This window comes from Excalfactoria chinensis, chromosome Z, assembly GCF_039878825.1.
Source record: "Excalfactoria chinensis isolate bCotChi1 chromosome Z, bCotChi1.hap2, whole genome shotgun sequence".
NCBI classification, from domain to species: Eukaryota; Metazoa; Chordata; class Aves; order Galliformes; family Phasianidae; genus Excalfactoria; species Excalfactoria chinensis.
Genome location: NC_092857.1, coordinates 42,336,336 through 42,360,058, shown reverse-complemented (window position 1 = coordinate 42,360,058; position 23,723 = coordinate 42,336,336). Strand labels below are relative to the sequence as shown.

The 23,723-nt window shown below is 43.2% G+C and overlaps 1 protein-coding gene across 1 annotated transcript in view; it reads right to left on the bottom strand.

The window, feature by feature from the left end:
- The window catches only part of ABCA1 (ATP binding cassette subfamily A member 1), a 93,719-nt gene extending 79,102 nt beyond the window's left edge, over nucleotides 1-14,617 (bottom strand). Inside the window, exon 1 of the mRNA XM_072360590.1 lies at nucleotides 14,483-14,617. The gene's annotated coding sequence lies outside the window, so the exon portion shown is untranslated. The remainder of the gene's footprint in view (nucleotides 1-14,482) is intronic.
- Between the last annotated feature and the right edge of the window lie 9,106 nt (nucleotides 14,618-23,723).

Genomic DNA, 23,723 nt, shown 5'->3' with positions numbered 1-23,723 from the left:
ATATAAGCTTGGGTACACAGAGACTTCCAGTGAGGCTCAGCTACAAAGATGAGCTTATAGTAGACTGAAAGTCATTAAATCTTTTATTATTATAATTATTATTCCAGAACTGATTTAGAATTGCTTAATTTACTTTTGAGATTATGCCACTTCAGATTAAGAGTATTTTCCTTCTGAGTAAGTGTCCATGCAGGGATTTAGCTAATTCACAGCAAATTAATTCTGATTTATGCCCCTGAATACATTCTGTTGACAGGCTAAGTGTTAGCAGGACAGCTAGCAACCGATCCAAGCACACTACCAGATAACCATTCCCCCTAACATCTGCTGAAGTGGGAACACATGCTTTTGATTCTCATGTCCCACATACCATTATCACAGACCTATTACTCAGAGTTGCATGCCTGACTGCAAACTGCATTGAAAATGTTTCCAAAATCCACAAATGCACTGTGAACTTAAGACTTCTTAAGGAAATGCTCTGACCATTCTTGCACTAGAGCAAGATCAGATTAGATACAGCAATTCTGGATGCCAGCTTCGAATTAATGAGTATTTGCAGCTTTTAAGTTTTACCCACAACTAAATCCATTATTACAACAGCAGATTAACAAGTTGGTGTACAGCATAGGTCTCTGTTACATGAAGGTTTCCCTAGCACTACAAACAAAATAATTGAAGTCACCATGCTGAATTCCACAGAAAATTATACTGTAGGATCACAACAGCACAGCAGTGCTTCTTCATGTCAGCATAAAAAGGCAAGAACAGTAACAGACAACTACAAAAACCTACAAACTGAACATCATGTTGCTACACAGGCAGCTGAGCATACAGGCAATGGGGGCTTCTTAACTACTGCTATAAATCACTGCAGTGAACAGTGCCTGCAAATGCTTCTCTTCACAGAGAGATGCCCAAATGATCTGGCAGGAGAGCTTTCCTCCCGTTAGCTTGTGCTTCCCTCTTTCTGGACCATCCTGATATTAACATGTTCCAGCTGTGTGCACATCTGCCTGGTAGATAGCAAACTCCCAGACATGCTCAAGTGAGGCACTGTAACAACTTACAGTGTATCAACAACATAAAACCCCACTCTGTAATACAATTAATGATCTGCAGCAAACTACTTGCCAATGTTTTCTACCAATTACAGCTAAAGACCAAAATCCACCAGGAAGACAGCAGGAAGGATCCTGCAGGGAACAACAGAGACCTTTGGCATTCTCAATGGAATTAGGTTCAATTCCTTCACTTTAATACTCTTCATAAAGGCAGCAGAACAGAATTTGAAGCAGTTTAGGGCTGTCTGAACTGTCACAGGGTAGCTGGCTTTATCCATACCAGCAGAAATCCAGATGTTGGTTCCTTGCAATTGCAGGCAGTCCCCAGGATCCAAAACATGAAAAAATTGCTTTATAGACTTTGTAGAGTTCATACTGCACTAGACCTTTGCAGTGACATATGGGCATATATGCGAACATTTAAGATATCTTAGCTGATCAGCAGAAACCTGTGCAACCATGAAGACTTGGCTGTGCCTGCTTAATTTTCAGCTCTCTAGAGTTCAGCTAAACATTACAGAGAACAAAGCAAATGTGCTGGCTTTCAAGCAAGGCCAATTTGTCTGGACACAAGTTTTAAGTAAGGCAAAAATATTTGTTTGTAAGAACTGCACCTGATTGGAAAACCTATCCCACATGCTGACACAAAAAGCTAAGTCTCTACATCAACCAAAGAGACAAGTCCTACCACCAGGAGCACAAAAACTGAATGTAAAGTGCCCAGTTCTACTTCTTCCAGCCATGCTGGGCTGACATTCAGAGACATTCAGTCCCAGCACCTCTTGCGGGGAGGTGGTGGGGAGAGGGAGGGTAATCCAGGTTTTGCTGATGCCTGTATCTGTCTCCAATTTTGATCTGTATCAGAGGCTGACACATTTGGTTCACTGCTGATACAAGTTAACTAGGTCCACTTGAATTACTAATGCCTCAGGAAATGCTGCACAAACTAAATCCCATGCAAAAATGGGTTAGTACCATTTCAGATGCTCTTCTAGCAGTTGGAAAGCAAAGATTACAAATCAGACACACAGAAAACACGGACAGACCCAACTCTCTCAGCTCAGCTGGAGCTGAAGTCCATCTGTATTTTACCTCAGGCTCATCTAGGGTGTACAACACAAAAGGGAAGCCCAACTCACTATTTTATACTACCGTTCCAAATCCCACAGATGCCAGCTTGTTTTCCTTCTGTATCACACCTAAGGAAAATGTTGTTAGCCAGCAGTGTGCACCACAGATCACTCATCCTCTAAAAAAGTAGTTATACTTCTGTCTAGCACAAGAAAAGCTGCATAATTTGCCACAGCAGCACAAGTTTCCTGTGAGGTAGTTTACCACACCCCTGCTGAAGAGACAGATTTACACCTGCCAAGACTGAGTCTACCTTATACATAAATAAACAAATAAAACACTCTTATTTTTGACAGCAGTGTGAAAGTTGAATAAATTTCCTAAGCTGTAACAAGTTGTGCAACCTAGCTGCATAGAGGTCTTTGCGGTAGACATTCAACTTGCACAGCCAACCTTTTCCACTGTGTGAACACTTCTTGTTTTCCAGAAGAGGTAGATATACAGGAGTTGTAAGCCTAAAGGCAAGAGGCTTACTTATATTCATCGCTCAGAAATCTGTTCTTGTTCAGCATTTCCCCACCTCCTTAACATAACTGCATAGCTTAGACAACACGGAGCACAACAGGGGAGACTCAAATTGCCTACATCTTTAAGATGCACCTGGTAGCACCAGGTAGATGCATCCATCCAGTACCTTTTACAGCAACCTACTGAATCCAGATATACGCCCTGTGCAACATGCAGATAGAACAGCAAGAACTCAATTAAAAGGACCATAAGGCCATCTCACATCAAATCAGACAATAAACTGGGGAGACCTCGTACACAAACTTCCTGGCATGCCTTACCAGCATGCCACTCGCATCTGCATTCACATAACTTGCTATTTTTCCAAGCATTCTTAACCTTCTCAATTCAAGAGAAAACACAGGAGGCATCAAGCAAAAAAAACCATCCAAGTACTCCCCCAGATCTTTTGACAGTTGTCTCCATATGCTTGTCCCATGGACTGTCTCTGCAGATGGCTTTTCTCCCTATTGCAGAAACTCCACGTGTTCCAGACCTGTACAGCCGCAACTCCATCTGAGTATGCAATTCAAAAATCACTTTAAGAGATAAATTCACGAAGAGATGAACTCTAAAAATGCTGACAGTGAAACACTTTGACCAACCCTGTTTAGATAAGCACTATCACAATCATCAAAACTAAAGCGGCTGTTGAAAAGCCCATTAGCTGGTATGCAGAGTCCCCAGACCCAGTAGGTTTTAAACACAAAGCTATGTATTTTTACAGCTGTACATTTTAAGAGGAAAAAAAGGTCAAGTGGGAAGAGAACCAATTCCCCACCCCCATGCCTGGTGTCTGTACTAAATAAACATAAAACAGCCTTCAAAAGCAGCTTTCTGCAAACAATGCAGCTGTTTGCTTTCTTGTGAGGGCAAAAAAACCTTTCCCCTGGAGAAGAAATCACTATTTAGACAGGGAACAAAGCAAACTTATCAAACCTTATGGGAGTGGAATATTTCAGGATTCTGGCAGCAGGATACAGAACCTGTGAATCTCCAGCCATGATCAGCAGAGCTAAAAGCTTGTACTAGGTTAACAAAGACTCACAGATACCATGAAAGCAGTTCAGAAGACTTCCACTCCATCCCTTTGGACAGATTTCCACATTGCAAAAGCTATGACCACTGTCAGCTCTCCATAGGCCATGCAACCATGGAGAATATCAAACCAATATCTATAGATAATGGCCTTTGAGGGGAAAAAAAACTATTATTTACTGGGTGCAACATCTACTACAGCCAGTACTGTTCCTCTACTGAAAGCAAACATGGCCTAGCACATTACACACCTATCCTCAGATGAAAAACTGTACATCTACTTAACACCAACAGCAGTTCTGTAAGTAACTATCAAATCAAACAGCCACTCTTCGAAAGAAATGGGACAGCTGAGGTAAAGAACACTGGCAGTGAGCAGAAATACAGTTCTTTTGGTGAGGGCTAAGAAATGACTTTATTTCTTTTATGTAGCACCAAACTGCATTTCATAGAGCAAACATTATCATGAGCCATATCACCTCTGCAAAGCCCAGATCCAAGAGCAAAGTCCCTCCCACCGCTCCATATGCCACCAACTGAGACCAGGTCACCATGACAGAAGGTGAGAGAGAAGCGTGTGCCTCAAATTGACATTTTGATTCAAACAAGACAAACTGTCAGAGAACTGTTTGGGAGTACAGGCATTGATTAGAGCCAAGAATTGAGCTACATCACACAAATCAGGGTCTTGCATCCTGGCCGCATTCTTGAAGAATACCTGGATCTCAGCTTATAGTTTCTTTCCAATTAGTAGCTATGGACAGAAGACTCATGCACCCACCTTTATTTTGTACAGCCTGAGGCTGTAACAGGGAATAAACAGCAAGACAAATATTAGAAGGAAATCTTGGTTTTAAACTACCATGATATCCAGAAAGAGAAAAAGCACTTTGTCTCTAAACTTCAATGAATAGGAAGTGGAAAAGGGGCATTAGTCTCAGTGTTATTGAGATTATGCTTGACAAAGAGTGGTTGAGGACAAATGCAAACAATCACTTATCCCACTGTTATGGACCTAATTAGAGATAATCTCCACAGCAGAAACAGGCAAAGCACGAAGAATTAAGAGTACGAGCCCATTCTACAATCAGAACAATTCAGGTAAAGTCTGCAAGACTAATAGGAGCAAAATTGACATTCAAGACTCTAAATTTCTCAAGAAGTCAAAAAACTCAAAACCTACTGGAACTTCAGAGAAGAGGGGAAGCTGCACCCTAACAATATTACCTTCCTAGGAAAACCAACATTCCAAACTAAGTTACAAAAAGATGCTGTCAAAAGCATTAGCAGCATGTTCAAACAACTCACCTGGACTCTCAAGCAAAGCAAAGGCAGGGATAAAAACACAACCAGTAGATGCCACACACCTGTCTCCTGGTTTAAGCACTGCAGCAATAACGAGCAATGCAGGGTCAGCAGAGGAGGTGTGAGCTTTGAACCTGCAGCCTGATGCCTGGGATGCAAGATCGTTATCAGTGAGGCCACACAGGCACTGAAAAAAGCAATTAAATTTCGTAACTCCCCCACAGCAGACTTCCATTTCTTTCCTTTTTGCCAGATGAATATGAGGCCAAATTACCTATTCCACTTAAAAGTTCATTCAGTGAGAAGGGCTTTCCTCTTCAAAACCACCCTGATCTTGTTTACACCAACTGTTTGTTGTTAACATATGACTGAAGAGCTTCTAGGTCAGCAGGCAAAAATTTAATGAGGACTACAAAGAACAATATTTGAGTGGCAATCTTTGGCTAGTTTACATCACCTTACACAAACTGACTACCTGGCCTTACATTTGGTACCAAACAGGTTCTAGCCTTGTTCTTCAACACTTACTAATACTGCAAACAACTAATACATGGTTACAGTGAAAACAATCTGCCCTATAAAATAACAATGATTTGTATGACAGAAGCACTTTCAGGATTTAGTTTCATGGTAATCCACAACCAGTTTGACTAATTTTTCCTCCTGATGAGTGCACCAAGCTTTCTACAACTCTCTAACATTAGGGAAAGAGCCAAAACATTGGGAAGCTGATTGAATATTTCCTTGGAATTCCACCAGTGCCCAAACAAAACACGGGCACTGCATCTTACCCAGTCACAGAATCCTTACAGCACCATACACACAGCTATGTAGCACTGAACAGATGAATTCACTTTGTTTAAGGGTGCTGAGCTTCACAGAAGGTTAGAGACAGCTGGATGAGTTAGAGACTGCTCCTTTTAAGCACAGCATGACAAGAAAATAGCTACTCACAATCTGCTTTAACTGCTGCTATTAAAACAATTCATCTCATAAAAGAGCCCAGTGCTAGGCTTTGCCTGTTGCAGTAGCAATCATATGAGAAGGAAGTCCAGACAAGAACTGAAACTAATACAAGATGTTAGGGACAGAAACCTGGCATCCCAAGCATTTGGGCAAGATTGCAAGGGGCTTCTATTGGTACCTAGTCTAGGCACCATGAATAAGCAATTTGATTTTCTCAATAAGTCAGATATTCTGTGCTGAGTATCTCTGAAAGACCAGCTATGAACAGCAAAGCAGAGTCCATTTTGAAAGCCCTACCCCAGAATGAGTATCACAAGCACAAAAATGCTGGCCTTGAGTTCATCAGCAGCTCTCATTTCCTCCTTCTGACAAAGCCGATGTCCCAAAATGTACTTCTGGGGCACAGGTGGGCCCACAGCAATGTATCAGAAATAAGCCATAAGAGATACTTCTCCAAAGGCCTGAGCACCAGCCTACCAGTACTCCTTAATACAAACAGGACTAGATTTTTCCATAGTCAGCAGCGTCACATTTTCAGAAAAGGATGATGTTTAGAAACTTCCTGTGTGACAGAACATGCCAAGCTACTCTGAAAACCTGTCCCAGATCACACTGGAGCAATGTCTTCCTACCAGAATGACCACAACAACTGGTTCTCATTAATTGTAGCATGTTCAAAAGCTGAACTGGTGAAAACAAGTGAGGCTCCAATGCAACTGAAAAGCTTGAGCTTGCATGTGCCATTACTGGACTGACCCAAAGAAAGGCATGGGCAAGAGACTGCGTCATGAACTTCAGCAAGAGGAATTAATCAAATGTCAAATATAACACTTAAGAAGAATGCAGCCATTTATTTCAATATTTAAAAACAAAAAAAAAAAACCCCAAGCAAACAAACAAACAAAAAAAAAACCCTACCAAATTCCACTGGAAGATTGTGAAACACATGAAACATTCCGATATTCCTATCACAGTGAGCATCTCTACTTTTCTCACGTTAAAAAAACAGTTGATTTACTTTATCATGGCCCATGTCCAAGATCCATAGTCCACATTAGCGGTTTTGTGCTTGCTTTTTTTTTTTTTTTTTTTTTTTGGATGCCAAAGAATGAACTTTTCTCTGTTGTGGAATCTAGATGTAATAGAACATCCTGCTAAAATAATGATTGTGACATTTAAGCTCAAGCCATGCCATTAAGCTTTGATCTCTGAGCAATTGTAGTACTGTCAGCATAGTCGGCAAAAAGCTCTGTTACACAGCCTGAGCCACTTTTTCCTCCTGCTGATGCATCCTGTTTATGGACGTTATCTACTCAAATGTGAAAAAGGATTAAGCATTTCACTTTACACAAGACAGTTTTCTGCTTGGCAGTTGCCTCCAAGGACAGAAGAAAGATAGAGCTCCCTCAAGAAAGTCATCAGCCTTCCTTCCCAGTTTTTGGGAAAATAAATCCATGAGGTCAGAGGGTGTTAGCTAGAAAAACTTTTGACCACCATCCCCTGCTCCACACACCCTGGTCATTGCATTACTTCATCTACGTGAGTCAGCCATAGATCTGGCTTAAGACTGCATACACTGGTAGGCGATGCACATTCCTGTCATGGAATGGCTGAGGTATCACTGGGGTGCTTGTATAATCTCCTGAGCCAAGGTACCATGCCTCACAGCTTTGACATCACCTCCATAAGGATATATATACACATTCTTTTCCAAAGAGTGTCTTCTCCCGTACTTTATTTTTTGTAGCTTGTTCTTGAGTCCTGGGGGAGGGCAAGAATGCAAGCAACCCAACAAAGTTGGTACCGTAACTTGAGATGCGTGTCTGCCTTGTAACATCCAAAGAAATTTCAGTGTTATTCTAATCTTGGTCTTTGCCATCTGGGATCAGTATGTCGTGAACCAGCAAGCATCCAATAACAAAACAGAACACAATATGGCTTTTACTGCATGAAACATCCTTCTGGTGTCTTTAAGACTCACTACCATAACGAATAAACTGGCTGTGAAGCCCGGTATCTAGACAACTGCACTGACACATGTCTCACAGATACAGGTTATGGAAGATGAAACAACAACAAAAATATCCCTCAACTATGCAGAAATGCCTCAGCCAAGAAAAAGCCTGTAGCACAATGCAAGGAAATGATGTTGTCAAAAGAAAGTTGGCAAAGACTGTATTTTGCAACAGATGTTCATGTGAGTAGAGTTGGATCTTTGAAACCCTACAACAGGCAGACTCAAGCAAGGCTTCAGTTCTCACATTTGCTAACCACCTAACTGCATGAACCTAAAAGCTAGTAATTCAGTAAAGCAATAAACAGGAATCTGGATGCTTTTGAAAAGTAATGACTGCTCACTTCAAAGAGAAGTGAATTTCTGCACAATCTTGGCAAATGATGAGGTTCAATAACCACTTATCTCTAAAGCTACTCATAGAAGAAAACACAAATAACTGGCATACGCAATAAGAACGAAGGCAGCACGCCGGTTGTGACAGGTGTGGCACTGGGCACCTAGCTGGGAGTACTGCCAGAATGCTGTTGGCAAACCTTTCTCTTTGCCTAATCCACAGAAACAAGTTGTTCCACACAGATTATATTCCTCACTTCCAATTGGCCAACTCACACTCCCGTTAGGGTCAAAAAGCCAGTGAACAGATGTGAAATAAGTTACAGTCTGGTTATTTTAATATCACGCACATGCTGATGGAACAAGACAAAGGTGACGACCTGTTCATACCTAAGCTACAACTCTCTTCAGATGGCCTTCAGGACAGTTTTCCTCTAGATTGCTCCAACAGTTTCAAGGGACTAAGCACAAATGTGAAGAACTGGTTTACTCAATTTCGAACAAAGCACTGAGAATGGGAAACACTTTGGGCAAGTGCAGAACTGGCACTAAATGCCAGAAGGAAGAGAGTAAGCTTGTAAGAGAAATGTAAACAAAATAGTTCTGCAAGTTGTTAATGGATATAAGTTCCTAACCATACATTTTCTGTTGAGCATAAGAAATCCTTAGTGATGCAGAGAAAGTTTCACTGGAGTCAAAGCACGTTCCCACAGACAACCTACCTGACAGAAGTTATGTCTGGCTTTATATGTGAACACATCTGGGAAGACAGATACAGTGGTGAAGACTAAGACCATGTTGAAAGAGCTATGAGAAAGCTCTGCAAGTCACAAAAATGGGGGGGTGGAAAAAAGGAAAATGAAAAAAGAAAATAGCAAGTGAAAAACAAGATCTGAAAGAATCTGATGACAGCTGGTATGCAAGTGATAGTATCAGTTTGGTAGAAGGAATAAATCCAAATTCCTCCAAATACGCCTACTGCTTTCTTAGAAGGAATATCTCTGCAGATCTGTGAGACCTGGTAAGCAAGGCCGTAGGAACTGCTGCTCCAACTTAACAGGGTAAAGAATTATTAAAATACCAAAAACACTTTAAAACAAATGAATTAGATAGAAAGTACAAAATCAAGCAATAGCTTAAACTCTGAAATGCAAGATCAATCTAGTTTAACAAAAAGAAACAAGCTCACCTAGGAGAGGACTAGATTTCAAACTTTGACTCCAGCAGAAATACATGTCCATGCTTCTGCACACACCAAAGCTTGCTGCTGTTTTATTATGTGGGCAAAGGGAATTTTGTTGGGCTATTTTTTCTGTTGTTTTTAAATCCAACCAAATTTGGTTCTAATTCTGCTTTCCACTAGCAATTATATCAGAACTTCTGTTATGGCAGCATAATTACAATATAGGGAAGAGAAAAAGACCCAATGAAATATCCATAGAATATTGAAACGTATTCTCCACAAATACATCTCTCAGTGAAAGTTTAATACTTCCTCTGTTTCTTCTGAAGACACAAGAACGCACCTGCAAAAGCAGAAGCAACATATGGAAACCTGGGGTTTAAACCTGGTTGCTGACATGACCAACACAGCTAATTAGTCTTCACCCCCCAAAAAAAGTTACAGTGCTGCAGCTGAGAAAAAAAAACACACTTTCACTTTGACATTATGAAATATAAGCTTTTACAATCTCATGTTCATAACAACATTGAGTCAGGGAACAGAAGCATGTCAACACAAGACCTGCTAGAAAACAGGTTATCCTGGTCCTTGGGTCCTGCTGTTATCACCTTGACCACCATTACTGTTGCTCTAGCGAGACCTTACACATGGCTTAATTCTGGCTGTTACTGAGCTAAGAGCCAGAATGCTAATGAATATTAATTGCACGGCTTGCCTTCCAGCTTCCAGTAATAGCCTTTCACTGGGAAATGGGCAAATAAAATTTCAGATTGTTCCACAGAGCCAAGCAAACAGGGCGATGGCTGGTTTGGGCCACTTCTTTATCTTCCATACAGCACAGCCTGCCTTCTGCCTGCTAGAAAGGAAGTCAGACCTCCAGAATGATCTCTGAACTGTGTGGTCAGAGGCTCTGGCTTTGTTTGCTCTTTCCCAAAGACTGACCTTGCTATCTAGCTCAAACCAGAACAGTCTTGGAAAGGCTCTCCTGCTCTCCTCTTTCTGGCTAAGGACAATCATTCCCTAACAAAGTTAGCACAACACAAACCGATCTCTTATTGGATTAGATAGAGCTCTGCTAAGCAATACTCCCCCAGAAAATAACAGAAGAGGAAAAAGGTCAGCTTGTATATGAATGTTTATGCCATTCAGACTGATGTACATTCTTCTTATAATCCGTGATCAAGTCTTTTCACTAATAACTCAATAAATCTTAAGATCTGAACGTTCCTATTTTTCCTGCAGCGTTGGTTTGTTGTCTGAGAAAAGCTGCATCAACAGTTTTCCATCCTACTCTATGTTACCCTCACTCCTTGAGGCAAACTCACATGTTTTCTGCCCTAAGACAAGCGATAAAAAAAGACAGGTCTGGCTTTACTGCTACCTTTCATTACCAAAGCAGAAAGAAAAATGGAGAAGAGGGTATTCCGGTCAGTAGTCCAATTCATGGTAATTCTTCTGAGCTGATCCATACAGCCCTTCCACAGCTGGTAACATTATAGGACATGTAGCTACAGAATATGAAATGCTTTGAGTTTTTAAGGCAAACATCTCAACACTACAAGCAGAGTCTTATCATGGTATTTATAATCCTTATCCTCAGTAACCACAACTGTTTTAGATAACCACATAGCAAACTTAGAAGAATTCAGGATTCAAATATTCAGCAGATACAGAAATGATAATCTAAAAAACAACAATTGAGCAACTTCCTACCATGTTAGACCTGGAGAAAGCAGGCAGAGTCCCTGGCAGCCTCAGGTGAAGTTGAAAAGTAGGGCATATATAAAGTATTTTATCAAACAGGTCTTGGCTCCAGCCACACACAGAGGTAGACACCAAGAATAACCAGTCTAAGAGAAACATGATGGTGTATGGTCAGCCATGGCCTTATTTCACAATTTGGAGTGCCGCCCAGCCTAGGAGACCTATATAAACATCATGGTTCCTGCTGCAAGGTTACTTAAACAAAGTAGTAGTCTGGTTCCCCTTCTGTTCCACTCCTGTCATCATCTTTGTGCCAGCATCAACGTTCACAAACTCACGATCTGAGCACAGGATGCCAAAGAATCACACAGCTAAAAGAGTCTTCGACCCTTCCATCCCTCAGTGAAAGGACTCCCTCATCTGGAAGCTGAGAGAGAAAAGTGAGTTTTGAGTTTGGTTACTCTTGATTGGAGAACTCTAGCACCAGCACAGAGAACAAAACATGGGAAGAGACAGACTGAGCACTTGGGGGAGGTGCTCAGCAGCAACCCCCAATTACAGCAGATTAAAGTTCTGAAGAAACCACACCCTAAGGAGCACAGTGTCTGCATGGTGCAGCACACATGATAAACAGCAGCAGAGCTGATCCCATCTGGCAGCAAGAGGGCAGGCTGGGGACTGGCCTTGCTCCCACCCTGGCTCTGCAGTCCCACCTCTGCCAGCAAGCTCAGCAGGGAGGCAAGCAAAGGAGAACCCACATCCCAGTTTGTACCTATCACACCTGATTCACGCATGAGACATCATGTATGTTAGCCTAGAACTTACGCAGAAGATCCAGAACAGCTTTCCTCAAGCCACAGAGGTGTTATTACAGCATCCATAGACTGCTTTATGCTCACACGACAAGGGTGAGGCCCAGGAAGTACAGAACAGGCTATTTCCAGAACAAAGGCCACACTAATAACATTGCTCTATCTTTCCCTTTCTTTGAAAATAAACTCAAGTCTTTTCAACTTCTGCAGTTCAGGGACCAGTCCCCCCCACCCTGTGACGCAGGATGAAGGGGGTACCCAGACCAGACCTCTGCTCACATCAGCAGAATCGAGCTGAATAGGTTTCTGAAGACAAACCTGGCATTACAAATTAGGTTGGCCAGCATTGGCCCACAACAAACCCATCTATAAGCACACCCCAGTCCCAGTGGGTGAGGAGACCATCAGGAGGCTCTCACCATGCCTGCCTGTACTACTACTCAGTTTGGAGGAAAGCTGGGACCAATGGCCAAAGGTTACCAAGATTCCTGCAAACACCAGTCTTACACAGAATGGCACCTGAGGTGCTTGTTTCACACAAAACACCATTCAGGCACATAAGCTTCAGTAGTAATGCATCAAAAGGAAGTTACTGTGAGCAGCAGGGACCAGTCACAACACTGCAATTGCAGACACAGACAGCCACGATCTCTTGAAAACAGCAAACATTCCACAGAACACCTCCAACAAACATTTTTATTGTCTTCTAGCACGAGACAATCCCAACTTCCAAAGTTAGACAAAAATATTGAAGCCTGGGGCCCTTAAGGATTCCACTTTCCAGCTATTGCACATCCATGGTGGGCTCTGCCCCTATCCCCCTAGAAGTCCTTAGGACCTTGCTAACATCAGCAAGGCTAAACTGCTGTCCCTCTCCACAATCCCAGGAAGATGGTGGAATGAAGGTTTTCAAGGAGTAGATATGGTACTTGCAGACATGGTTTAGTGGGCAGTATTCGTGGTAGGTGGCCAGTTGGACTAGATGACCTCAGAGGACTTTTCCAACCTTAATGCTTCTATGATTCTAAAGTTCAATTTGAGTTCTATCATGCAACCTTTGCTTTCCAGGCTACAAACCCTCTACCCACAGTTTAGAATGAGCTGACCTGTAAAACCTGCCCACCACCAACCCACCTGAACTACAAGCGCCAGACAAACAAAGCAGTGAAGCACTGCGAGTGAAGGTAGCAGGCTCCTGCTGCTGACCGACCGCGTCGCACCAGGCTGAGCTCCACTGCCTGCAGGGACATCGCAGAACCACACCACGGTGCCCGGGAACATCTCGGCACACAACGCCGCTCCCAGTCCGCGGCACAACAAACAGAAAGCACCCACACCGTATGTTTATTACCATTACTCCTCTTCAAAATGCAGAGCGATTGCTCACTTAGGAAAAGCTTCAAGACAGCAAGCGTGGCCATCTGTTGCTAATGGAGCATGCCCAAGACGCGGCGACTCCCTGCTGTGCAAGCACGGACCCATCTCTGAAGTCTGCCTCCTAACTGCATCTTAACATATTATTCTATACCCGTAATTTTCAAAACGGGCTGCAATTCAGCTAGGTGTGTAAGCATATGTTTACATCCCTCTGGCTTCGGTAACATCTATTCCAACTGACAGAAGATCAGCTTTGATCCTCCAAATTGATCTATACATCCCTGAAGTCTCCATGCCTGACAGCTCGGTGGGGGACGCGATGAACAGTTTAAGACAGACAAAAATAGCGCTTAATGGGAACTTTCAGCCTATAATCAGAGTATCTTTCCTGACAGACTTAAGAATCCGAGCGGTCACGCGCGCCCCGAAACCGAGCAGCAGCGCTTTGCAGGGGGCTGACGGTAGGCTGAAACGAAGCAGTCCAAGCTTCTCAACAGCCTGGCACGCAGAAGTGAGATTTGTTGCATGCAATCGAGCCTCCTGCCCATCACAAAAGCTGCGGGATCGATCTTTTATTTTTTTTTTTTTTTTTTTTTTTTTTTAACACTCCCACCCCCCGCCCAGCGACATCGATCTCCCCGTGGGTGTGAAGAGGACCGGAGCCCCCCACTACCCCCCGGTGCCCACCAAGGCTCGGGCGGGCGGTGGGGCGCCGAAGCCGCCCTAAGCGAGAGCTGCCAAGGCAGAGCCGCTCCGCTCGGGATCAGCTAGAATAAAATAACGACACAATTATAAACACACACTCTGTGGAGACGGGGGAGCGAACAAAAAAAACACAACGCATCAGCTCTCTGCCGATCCCCCGCCGCCCCTCAAGCCATCTTCCCAGTCAAGCTATGTACACGGAAAAAAAAAAAAAAAAAAAAAAAAAAAAAAAAAAAAAAGTTAGCCGCTTTTTCTCCCTGCCCCGTGCCGTTGCTCCGGGCGGAGCGGGGACGAGCGGTGCAGCCACCCCGACCGCTGTCGGTGCCGTGCCAATGCCTACCTCCGGGCCGGGGAGCCCTGGGCAACCGCCCTCGGTCTCACACCGAGCCGAGCCGCCTCGCTTCGCTCCACTTCTCCCGATCTCAGCTCTGCCCCACTCCAACCCGACTCCGGCCCCAACGCCGGCCCCGCTCCCGGGCGCCCGAGTCCCTCAACGTGTATTTATAGGGCGACACGGGACAGCCCGCGGCGGGGCGGTACCGCCCGCCCCTTCCACGGCCGGGCAGCGCCTGGAATCGTTTTTCCTTTCCACTTTTCTCCCTCTTCTCTCTTTTTTCTCTTTCTATTTTTCTTTCTTTCCTCCCCCCCCCCCTTCCCCGTTCCACTTTTTCTTTTTTCCGTCTCCTTCGTTTTTTCCTTCTTTTTTTCTTCTTCTTCTTTTTTTTTTTTTTTTTTTTCCTACTCTCCCTCAGCAAGTGACGCCGCCAATGTTTGGGAGGCGGGGACGTGCATGTGGGCGTGCTCTCTGCAGCCGAAAACAAACGGCGGGGCTGTGCCCGCCCCACACCGCGCGCTGCCCGGGGTACCCACGGCCGGGTAGGAGCGCACGGCACCCCCTAGGGTTGCTGCTGCTGGGCTGGGGTCAGCGCGGCTCCTGCGCGTCGCGGCCGGCCGCTGGCCGCTCTGTGGGAATGACAGAACAGAGGCTCAGAGTCATTAGGGTTGGAAAGGCCGCTGTGATCACCAAGTTCAACCAGCAGCCCATTCCACCAGGCCCTCAGTGCCACATCCGCAAGGTTCTTGGACACCCGCAAGGATGGTGACTCCACCACTTCCCCGGGCAGCCTGTGCCACTGCATCCTCACTCTTTTGGAGAAAATATTTTTGCTAACATTCAACGTGAAACGGAGGGCAAAGGCCAAGGGAGAGTCCTGTGCTCCCACCAGCCTCAGCTCCTCACTTGCTCTGGTCCCTGCGTCAGGGATCAGGCAGCACAAGGTGTGCATTAGTGCATCCTCAGGTGCCTAGTTAACACCACACAGCAGTTTCAGGAGGAGCAGACCTTCTGGTCTGTGTCACTTGGTGTTCAGAAAACAGCAAGGGACCATAAAAGCAAATGCTTTATTTTTCATCCATAATCAGGAGTCAGTTTCTGAGGCAGTTCTTGGACAAAGTTCACAAACTTTAAAAAAGCAAGCTGACCCCAGCTTAAACATTCACGCTGCCCAAGTGCACCTGCTCCAAACACACAAATGATGGCCACCTGAGAAAGTGCATGTATTACTGAAATTAGCTATTACCAAAATCCCGGGTGGCCCCTTGTCGTCCCAGCTGGGCTCATCTCCCAGAAGCACAGCAACCTTCATCTGACCCACTCTGAAGTTTCTGCTCAGTACATGTCAGGAGCACTCAGAAGCTCTGCTCTGCAATCTATGAAAGCGTAGGAGTGCATTTCCAATGCATAAGATGCTCTATGAATGAAAACAAGGCACAAAAGACAGGCAACTCTCAATTATGGTTCCCCCTGCAGACATAATGCACTGCCATTGCTCATCCACAGTGAAGTCAGTGATGTTAGTGAACATGCTGTTGTTAATGCTTTGCCTTATTATGAGCAACCTGGATGATCCATGGTTACTGAGGGAACTGCGTGTTCTAGTTCCTTCACTTGTCTTTAAATTCTCAGCCCACAACCACTGTACTTCTTTGAGGGGCACAGAAATACAAGTACCTGACAGCAACCTCCAGAGATCTTGGACTGACTGTAATCTGTAGTGCTATCCACTGGAACGTCCTATGCAGCAGAAATTATTCAGACAATCAATGCATGTCCTGCACTAAATGGGAGCTGACATTCATTCCAACAGTGACCCATGCTCCCTCCCTTAGACACCATCATAACGAGGGGCTTGGGACTGGAAACACAAAACTAGGCCCCCATTTCTGATCCCAGGTTCCCCAGTGCAGCTGCTGCCCAGCTGCACTGACTGAAAGAGGCATTTGCTGGCTACAAAACTGAAACAACACTAGGTTTTTAATCTGCAAGCTCAGCTTACAGATTTTACCATATAATACAGCTTTCGATCTTTGCGCTTTTCCAAACACTTGCTGGGTCATATTTTTAAACTGTAGTGTAAATAATTTCAGCATATTTGCTTAGAACACAGGGAGGAAGTGTACAGTTACTTTATTATCAGCAGGGTGTTGTTAGGACTCATCCCGTGCAATGAAGCATTTGAAACAGAATGGGGCATGCTGGGCAGGGCTTTCAGAACACTTAGTGACCTTACATTAGTGCTGATATGAGTGCTGAAAATGGACTGGAAGTTGTCCTGGTGCTGGTGGCTCCTTAAATCAGATTCCTCCAGGGAAAGTGAGTTAGTTTTTTAAACATCATCAGAAGAGAAGACTTCCTTTAAGTTCAGAAATCAGCATCTGTGGCAACTGTGAAAGCATTTAGATATCATCTTCCAGAGAAGCATTTAACAAACAGCTGTTCATTGGAAGAAAATGGAGTACTGAATTGAGTTTGCTAAATACCTGGTCAGAAAGCATCTTTGTGCACTGCTGGAATAGCATTTATCAAATTTATATTTTCTTGGTTGCCTGACAGTGCAGTCAAGTATACTATAATACTATAATTAAACACTCTGGGGAACACCCTTCTGTCCTTTCCACAAACTCTGTTCCCATTAAACACTATTCTTACCCGCTCCCCAGCCCCAACACTTCTTGCTTTCTGTTAATGTTATTCTTGGTCCTTCTCAATTCTTTCCAAGAGGCAGTGAGGGACATTAGGCTCTGCAACGGTTTCTTTCTGCTGCCCCTTGTTTTTCACCCATCTTCCTCCACCGCTCCTTGCCTTTCACTGCTCTTCAGCTTCCCTGTGGGTCCTCCATGGCCAGCAGACCCCTGAGGGCCTTTCATCAGCCATTTCAGAGCCTGCCAGTATTGGCTAAAACACAGCTCCCATGACATGCCTTTCCAGGTCGCACATGACCTGTTCTTCTTTTCCAAAGGCTAGTTTTCTCACTCACCCTCCTTTTTTCAAGTCTGGAAGATGAAGCCCACACTGGGTCCAAGGCTGGGTGCAAGAAGAAAACCACAGAGGTGCAGAACGAGAAATCAAAGAACATTAAAATTGCACTTCATGGAAAAGATAGCCTGTAGTGGAATGGAGGTGTGGAACTGAAAATAGGAGAACATGCTGTGTTCTAGCTGAGGAGGAAGTTGTTTCTCCTTACTGGTAACTTCTACAAGGCAAAGCACACTGTTGTTGAGTCTGTGAGGCTAAAGGCCCTGCTGCCTAGATGCTAGAGGAGGCAGAGGACTTGGACAGTCACACTAAGAATTGCCTTGCTGCAAACACAAGAGCCCTAAGGCAGAGTTCAGTAATAAAGAAGGACACAGTTTGATACATCCTTTGCAGTCAGCTGTTGCGATGAAAAATCTCACCTGGAAATCTTTTAAATCCAGGTGAACTAGTTCAGGCTTAGTTCAGGAAGGAGGGAAGAAAACAGATTAGTAACATGTCTGTTTGGAAAATTGCTTTTAAAAGAGTTTTGGTCTCCTCTTCTTGGTTACTTGGCAGTTCTGCAGCACAGCATTAACTTCCAGACTCTTCCGTGTTGTATTCTGGGGTACACAGTGAAGGTTAGTCAACATTTCAAGCATCTGTTCTGTGTTGTTTTACTCTTTCCCTTGATTAGCAATATCTGATTCAGCTGAGGTGATGGTTTTCATAAGGCCTTCCTGGAAAGAGGCTCCTAATTTTTAATAAGAAATATCAGCATTGTTATTATTTTATAGCAGCTTAAACTCTCACTGAGCATCTCATCTTCAATTTATATTTCCTAACATGGGGGTTAGTTACTCCAGCCTGATTTACAGCCCAGCAAGTACAAATGACTGCATCAGGCATTTTACTGCAGCCTGCCATGCTCACATTTTCCCTTCATCTTATTAACACAAAACGAGACAACACTCAGTTAGATTATAAAACACAGCTGGAAAGAAGGAGAAGCACTTGCAAAGGCTTAATGTTCTCCACCCTGCAGTGAGGAAGCCTTGAGGTGCTTATCTGTACCATATCAAGTGCTGAACCTGGGAAGTCTGTGCCCCCTGGACAAAGTACACTGCAGGCCATTCCACTGCCTGGTGAAGGATGTAACCTTCTCTCCATCCTTCTGTATAAATGTAAGTTTCAAGCTGCTTTCAGTCATTAATATTTCTAAATCTTTTTAATACGACATAAATATATTGAAGCTCAGACACATTCAAGTCACAGCTGAAGTAGTATGGGTAACATTTCTTAATGCAACATATCTTGTGTTAAAGAAGGGTGATTTAAAAGCCATCTCTGGTGAAGGTTAGTTGCCAAATTACTGCTGTTATTTTAAGAAGAGGTCACATTCCCAAAAGCACAGCCTTGTCATTTCCTATAAATACTTAGCATTAAATACAAGCATGTGCAAAATTACATCTACAGTTATCTATATATACAGTAAAGTAGTGTGAGGTTCACTCTTAACAAAATTACTACGTTTTTGATGTAAAATACACATGCAGCCAAATACTTAGTGGATAAAAATCTTTCAGTTTTCCAAAAACAAGCTCATTTTCCCAAATCACAGGTCTAACCTATAGTTTGAAGAGCAAAGAAAGTCTGTAGAGTTGACAGATAAAATATACCTAAGGAAGCAATTCTAATTTTATACTAAGCTTATTCCTTTCTCACATTCCCCAGAGGTACACCTTATAATGGCAAGCAGCATATATATACTTTTTTGCTAACATTTTAATCTTCCTTTGTGCAACTGTCTGCATTTCAAACAAATGGGATTCCTTCAGAGAAATGTTTCAGTGGACCTTACGTGTACATTGCCATACAAATTTAAAGGGACAGTCTGGCCTGTATAAGCTTTGTTTCTGAGTAATTAATGTAATTGAATGGTTACCTACGGAGAGCAAAAAAATGCAATGTGAACAAAGCTCGTGCCTGAAAATTTCTGGGCTTCAACCTCAGTCCATTCTAGTAACATCCTCAGTGGATAGAACAAGGAAGCAAAGCTTCATCACAAAACAGAAGTGAAGTCTAGCAGACACAGGACCAAGTCAGATGCAAAGAAAGATGAATAAAAGGATGCAATATGGCTTAGGAATTGATGGACAAATCTTAACTCATGCAAAATCAACTGATCTTCAACAACTTGGCCCTTGAATTATAAGTTGAAGTGGTTACTTCCAAATGTTTCCTGTGGTCAGCCAAATGTCACTTTTTGTCAGTTGTAGTTGTCTGTTTTCTTCAACAATGATGTTAGAGAGATCAAGAATTGAATGATCAAATATCTTTATTTAATCGGTGCTCATGAGGCTCAGTACATCGTTTGCCTGCATAAGGACTCCTGAACTGGAGCTATAACAGATACTGTCTTTAATATTGGGGAGGATGTATCAGGGCAGCTCCATAAGCCAGCAGAGACGTGTACTTGGGAACCTGATGGCAGAAGCCACTGGTGCTCCCTCTAAGCTGGAGACCTGGTTAGTCCCTGGTTACCAGTTCTCTCCCGTGATCTGCAGTTCTGGAGCTGCAGACCACAGCACTCAGTGCAAGTCCTCATGGTGGGGGGAGCTAGTCTCAGGAAGTGATGTTTTTCCTTCACTAGATAACAAACTCAAGAGGGAAAGGAAGGGCACTGTCAAGTGTTCAAACCCAGCTTGTGAACCAGAAAGAAAGGGAGGAGGGACTGCCCCATACTCGTTCTGCCTGCTTCAACTACATGAGGCCATGGAGGAAGGCAGCTCTGATCCTTTTATAGGACTTATACACAGAACAGGCCATTCTCGGGCCCTGGAAGGTTTTTTCATTGCTGTGCTGCAATATATACGCTAGCAAGCCCCTGGGCCTCCACCCAAAAAGAGCTGTGCTCTTAGGCTCACAACAGCCTCCTCCAGCTTGCTCTGTTCCCATCAAACTGGTAGTGCGGAGCTGAAAAAGTGTCTAACTCCTCCTGACAGTGTCTCCATGTCCATGAGAAGGGAAGAGACAAGACTCTTGCTTGCTATGAAATTCAGCACGCTCAAAAGAGTTACAATTTTGTCAGACTCATTTCCTCCTCTTTTTACACCTCTGCCTTTAGCAAGCCCTTAAGTACCCAGTTTTACCAAGCTTTTGAGTATCCATGCCATCTACAGGGTCTTGCTTTCCAGGATACAAGAGACACCTCTCCTACCCCTCCTTTTCCAGGGGCAGCTGTTCTCTGAGTCAGGATGGAGGCTAGCTTTCACTTTGTTCTGTTCATCCAGCTCAATTGCATCTCCTGCAATTGAGCTTTAAAGATGTCTTTTCAATTCAGGCACTTCACTGGACATCAAGCTGAAGTCACACTGGAAAATGAAAGATCTCTATTCAAACCCGTATCTTTCCAGAGCTGCTCAGAATTTCCAGCTGACTTCCACGCTTGCTGACAGACACTGCAGTCTGCTTGTTACAGCCTAACTTGTTTACCTCTCACTAGGTTACATGCTTGCCCAGTATGGGCTAATCACACTGCACTGTGCTTCCACTCTTAAAAATAAATAAATAAATAAATAAAAATTAAAATTAAAATTAAAATTAAAAAAAATAATTAAAAAAACCCCACAACAGGGCCACTTTTAAGTTCTGACAGTTATATTTTGCCTTTTTGAAGTAGTCTCACTTTCTGAATGTTCTGAGCTCCTTTATCAAGGCAGCAGGCTTGACCTCTGCATTCTCTAGTGACTTGCAGGCATCCGGGGCTGGATCTAGGGTGTAGCCAACATGCTCTTGGCTCTGAGAAGAGGCAGTTCCTGCTTCTGCTTATTTGGTCTTAATCTGAATAACAGGTACTTATCTCTCCTTGGCTCTTAACTCTCTCAATAGCATTTGTACCAAGAGGGGATAGTTGAGCTTAAGCTTGTCTTGTGCACCCCTCTCCATTACAGAGTGAGCAGGTAGCTGTAGGGACTAATCCCATAGCAAATGCTGTCTCTAACTTGCTTTGCGTGTTTGTACAAGCAACTGTGCAGCTGCTGGTCAGGATATCAGCAACCTTCCTGGAGGTTCAGTGAGGCCGCCACCATCTATGGTACGTTTCCAGAAAGGACAAGAATCTGATCCACGTCCTTCCTTATCGTTCCCAGATAGTTTTCCTCTTTATCCCCATATGGTGTACCCAAGTGTGAAATGCTGACTACTGTCCAGTATTTAAACGCTAATGTCCACTTTAAGTTATGGTAGATTTTTTTATTATTATTATTTATTTTTATTAAAATACATTAAATATCACCTTGCCAAGTTCTTGCAGTGCAGGAGTCCAAAATGGAACTAACTCCCAAGAAGCTGTGATCAGAAAAACCACATAGGAAACACACACAACCTCATTTCTGTAAAATCGTTTTCTCCATTAGTGCTTCTAGGAGGTCAGTCATTACATGTTGTTATAATCATAGGGAGTTAGGAACTGATGCAGCATTGTAGATGTATGTCATTGTTCTTATGCTGTTCTGTAAGAGATTTAGTTGTGATCACTTCCAGAGATTAATCAGAGTGGCTTCAGGTCTCACCCATTCATGCAGGACTGCAATCCCTGTAGACACACCGAGTTTATTAACTGAGCGCTACTTCAGTACTTCACCTGCAAATCTACAGCTTCTCTGCAAAATAATTTTTCATTGAGAACTAGGCATATGTGATCACTGCTCTTTTCCTTTCCCCGTCCCATAGCCACTTTTTGGTCTTAGAAGGCCAAAGAATGATATGGATGCCTATTAGTATGTAGATGAGATCTTGTTTACGATAAATACTTATCCTCAACAGATTCCTTTCACAGAAGAAGTCCAGTCTTCCTCAAATTCATCCTCTACTGATCAGGCTTTGCCTGTTTATCTCTGACAGAGACTGGGTGCAGTCCATCTACATGTTCTGCAGTTTTGCTACCTGAAAGTAAAGCTGCCCTCTGACTCTGTAAATTAAGTTAAGTGGTTGTCCAATTTCTGAAGTAACCTTAAGGAATCCACTCTGGTTCTCCAAGATTGCTTTTGAAATGTCGGCGTTTGTCATTCAGTTTTAATTTTCCAAGTTTGTTATCCTTTCTAGTGGACAACTGAGTCAGCCCCTCACAGATGACTACCTTCAAAGCTGCCAGCACTCTGGAATTTCTTTGGGGTGCAGCAGTGACAGCTCTGGAGTCACAACACCTTACCAGTTCTCCTTGTTTACTTCTAAACATTGCACACAATAATTAGGGTACTGTTTAAAGGTAATATTAATGGTCTGTTTGTATATGCTTCAGTATTCATGATAAATAAATCTCTAGTGGCAGAAAGCTTATGCAAACTCCTCTCTGTGCAATTACAGTTCAGGCAGTGGGAAGAGAAGAGATATATGCAAGTAGCATTGCGTAAATAAAGAAATATGGTGCCCTGCGTAGCAGATCGTATGTAGCAACACGAGATGAAGGGTGTTATAGCTGGGAAATCTCAGACTGCGTGGATGGAGTAAAGGTTGGAGAGCTAACTGGGAGAGTCACTCAGACTCTTCTGTCTCCAGAACTGGCCTATCAAAGTAAAAAAGAAAACATATCTGCTGTCTACAGAATAATAATAATAAAAAAAAAATAATAATAAAAAAAAGGCTTTCTTATCCTTAAAATTATCCTAAAAACACAAAAGCACTCTACTTTTGTTTTCTTCCCTTTGCTCTTGCTACTATTCTTTCAGTTGTAAAAGACGAAGAATAAAGAAGAATAAAAGCTAGGAAGAACTAGGAAAAATGTCTAAGACTTTAAACAAACACATAAAGCACACAAACGTTTCAGTTTTGTACCAACCAACCATAAATCAGAGTTTTCAGAGCATAATTATCAATGTTTTCATCAGCTCTCTCTGACCACAAAGATCATTACACATGGACAAATAAAAGCAGCAGTGATTTGTGGATGCATTCTCATCCTGCCTACATGGGAACAAACTCCATCCAGAAGGGGAAAAAAAAAAATAAATGTTCTTTCAGGGGTTTCTTTGGGTCAGTTTTAAGGAGAATTAAGAATCCTGTCTGCATTAAGCAGCTTATCTGCTCTTGCCCCAGTGCAGGTGTGTCCCTGTGGGCTGCAGCTAGAACATAACCTCTCATACACACTGGCACACTGCAAACTGACTGCAACCTACCAGTGAACAGCAACAGGAAGCAGGAATCCATCTTGATTTACATGGTGTCTTTACACTGATATACCTTTAATTTCCCAGATGATTACCCATGACATTTCAATGCAGAGTTCTGT